Raw genomic sequence first — 3,804 nt, forward strand, 5'->3', positions numbered from 1 at the left:
CCGGGTATCGCAGGCGAACTTAAAAAGAAGAATTTGTAGGGACAAGTCGCGCTTGCAATCCGCATCCGTCAGCGGAAACAGCTGTTTTTTGTTAGAACACGAAAAGTTTAACCCATACAAGACGCCCCAGCTGACTCGACGCGAAAAGACGACCTTCCCATTCTTTTCATTGCGATATTATCTATACCGCTCCTGCTGCTCACAGAACGAAGCACGTTTAGATAAATCTCGTCGTCTACACAAGTCGTAGTGGAGCAATCTCAATTTGGAATGAAAGATGTGACGAGTTAATTAATCTAACATTGATATTTTTGGCAATTATAAGTCAGCTCTAGACACAGATGGCTTGTGAGAATGGCAAGGATAGAAAAACGTGAGTGATGATGGCTGACATCAGTCGCTTTTTGTGCTTGTTCAAATCCGTTTTCTTATTAATTTTGGTTGGTAATCTATATCTAGATGAAGCTTGGAATGATTCGTAGGATCTAAAATCGCCGTTTGTTCAAATTCTAGATATGATTGACAAAGAAATCAAACTACTAAGGCTTGTTCTATACAAAAATACAGAGCTAGTGTGTGTGTTCAGTTAACGAAGGACGCACCAGCATGCTCCCATTGCCGCGATGTGTCCTACTTCATTAGTGAAGTAACACTGCAGAACACTTCGAGGATCTTCTGCAGCTAAAAGCAATCTACAGCGCAAAGGCTTAATTTCTCAGCTCAGCTTAATCCTTAATTCGGACAATTTATATTTGCATGGTTCCGGCCGCGATTAGATAAAACTGTCGGCGACACGTTTCTCGCCACAACTGCTATTGCCGCCGTTGTGTTACCTATGTACAGGACATTTTTTGTGAACGGTATGTTGCTGGTGTTGTTATCGGTATCTCTTACTGCAGCAGCAGCAGCAGCAGCAGCAGCAGCAGCAGCCGGAGAAAGATGGGGAGAAAAGGCGAGAACGCGAGCGTTAGCGGCGACCAACTTGGCTGGGCTGCCGCGTAAAGTCGAACGTGACTACTTCTTCATTAGAGGCAGACTCGGCAGAGAGGTTCAAGTGGACGAGAGAACGAGAGAAATTAGCTGCCGTCGACGGCGGTGCAGTACACGTTCAGCTTCCAACGTTTGACAACTCGCCGTTCCGCGCAACTGCAGAATCACCGACAACATCACCGACTCGGTTCCATGGTGTGCGTGCACGCCCACCAAAATACATTGGACAGTGAGTCTGGAGAAGTATTTGAACTGCATAATGGCCTCCTCATGCGGCTGTTGATCTTGCGCCGACTTCTTTTCTCGCCTCTCGGCTAGCGAAGTCCTACAAACAAATGACGACCCTGGCATACGTAAACTGCCTTAACACAAACACGCACGGAGGTACATAATTTCAGTTGCACCCAAAATACCCACCGAGTGTCACTATCTCTAGCGGCAGCAGCAGCGTCGCCACGGCCGCCGCCGCATGAGCAGCGTCACAGTAGCTACTGCTGCACCAATGCGATGCAAAGACAGCTCAACATAGAAGCCGGAGTTTTTCCCGTCCACAGCTAAATGAGCCCGAGAGGGTTGAATGAGCTGAGACCCTTTTCTCTCTTTAGCTGTTGCTGTCGGATGAAGTCGTCCTACTCTGACTTCACATATTTTCTCTCCAAGCTTTCCTCTAGCGTCCTCCTGACGGTGGCTAATGATATTTCTGAGTAAACAGAATAAATATCTCATGTTTATACCTGCGAACGATTGGGTGCTGGCGTCTCCATTCTCACTCGTTGCGTCGGCTGCGTCCAAAGCTAGGAGCTCTTTTGCCTTTGGCGATACCTCCCTCCTACCGGGGTGGTTAAATGTTCTCGAGCTCATGGGTATAATACGAAAGCTCTCGTTTGGATAACCACGGCTTCAAATGCTGAGGCAACGCGTGTATCCCATAAAGGACAACAGACAAAAAATGGAGCAAATTAGATACAATCCAGCCTCTGCGGACATCGCACGATCGCACGTCCGTGCGTATCATATCGTTGTTTCAGCTGCTAACAATTGCACCGTTGCTTCCATTGCGTTCCATTCTCTTCGTGCCCTATGAGTAGAGCTGCCTTTACAACTGAGCGGAGGCGACTGCAGAAGCAGACTCGTAAGTACCGTACCACCAAGGCAATCACTAATTTCATTTACATAGAGGATGACCCCACGTCGCCCCTTTGTATTTCGTTGTATTGGGGTTGGCTGGCTGGCTGGCTGGCAGATTAGCTCACCTTCTTATTAAGCGCCCAATGAAACGGCAGAGGACAGGGAATCGAACTATGTGCAATAGAGAGGAAAATAAGGAAAGAAATGTGGCAAAATAACAATGAAAGCAATACGGATATCGAAAAATCCGAGGATGGTAAGAGACAAGCCTTTGCTTTTTTACTCATGTGCTTGATTCGTTCGTGCGTGCATGTCGACTAATCTAAAGGCGACTGGCGAGCTCCGTGACCCCATCACTGTTGTTTTGCGAACTGCGGGCGTACGATGAAGACCAAAAGACATCTGGATAAAGAAAGACGTCGAGATTAGAAAGAAGATAAGTCCACAGGTTGTAAACAACCCGTTTGGCCACCAACAGAGTCAAGATAAAAATTGAAGTTGTGCCGGTTCTCACCAAGAAAATGGCCACAATGCACAACATTCAAGGAAGACAGGAAAAACTATAGAAATGCAAAGTCCGCTCATATTTCGTCAAAACTAACATCAAGGATACGAGGAACTGCCATAGATGTGGGAGCGCTGAGGGAAGAGTCACCGAATTTATAACTTCTGTATCAGGTCTGTGCAGCTGTCGTTTATAATTCGGTAGATAAACTTGCTGTCATATCGGATCAGGTGAAAACAGTGGTTGAAGTGGGCAGATGTTGTTCTTCACACTTATTTGACTTGAGAACGAATCCAGGTCAGCAAAACGGACTAATTCTTTCGCAATACATAGTTCCAGTAAATTCTGTCAGCATGGGTCGATTCTAAAAACATAGGCCTTACCGGGGCTGGCTATCGAATGCCTACAATAGAGACGTTTGCTGATCAGAGCCGTGAAAATATAACATACAATGTGAAACCCTTCGACACCACTTGTTATTTAGGTAAGGCCTAGTAGATTCGTTATCTAGGCGCTATAACTTTACTGGCCTTTATAACTCTATAGTTTCAAAAATAAGTCCGCCTTAAATCGAGTAGGATTATCATTGTTATTATCTGTGAGTGATAATGCTGTATTTTGACATATGTAACAACAATGCACTGTGTGCCTAGTTTTCACAGGTTTAAACGAGGCATGCACCACCTCCAAAGTGTAGTGATTTGCCGGCTCATCCAGTTTTATGTGGGCATAACTTGACATGTATTAAGGTAACAACGCGGTCCCACGAGAGCTACAATTACTGCAGCAGAGTTCGCCTGGGGGCACAATCAAATTGGTTCGAAAGCAGTTTGTCCGATGCGCAAATGGTTCTACCAAACTGAACTAAGCTGTCTCACCAAGCACGGGACAATCGTTTGTATACTGGGCAATCTTTGTCTTCCACAAAAAAGAGTCGGGCCCAAGCTCTTAGTCGATAGAAACGATGTGGTGTTGTTGTTGTTTAGCAACAGAAAAAGAACGAAGAAAGACAGTGTCGGGTACGCCCGTTCGGCGTCCCCCAGAAGAATGAGTGTCCCCAGATAGTGGCGGAGCGACGACCCAGAAGACCTGAAGCCAAAATGGCTGCGACTGGCATCTGCGGACGAGGGATAGATAGTCCAATCTCCGACCCCTAGTTGCATTACTGCAACCGATCTAGA

The 3,804-nt window shown here is 46.2% G+C and overlaps 1 long non-coding RNA gene across 1 annotated transcript; it reads right to left on the bottom strand.

Annotated features, from left to right (window-relative positions):
• Nucleotides 1-2,372: 2,372 nt before the first annotated feature.
• LOC147752921 (uncharacterized) lies at nucleotides 2,373-3,147 on the bottom strand. Its single transcript, XR_015312755.1, has 2 exons — nucleotides 2,721-3,147; nucleotides 2,373-2,520 (listed from the first exon to the last, which is right to left on the bottom strand). It is a non-coding gene; the product is annotated as an uncharacterized LOC147752921 (long non-coding RNA).
• Between the last annotated feature and the right edge of the window lie 657 nt (nucleotides 3,148-3,804).

Source organism: Varroa jacobsoni, unplaced genomic scaffold, assembly GCF_002532875.2.
Source record: "Varroa jacobsoni isolate VJ856 unplaced genomic scaffold, vjacob_1.0 scaffold_881, whole genome shotgun sequence".
In the NCBI taxonomy this organism is placed as follows: Eukaryota; Metazoa; Arthropoda; class Arachnida; order Mesostigmata; family Varroidae; genus Varroa; species Varroa jacobsoni.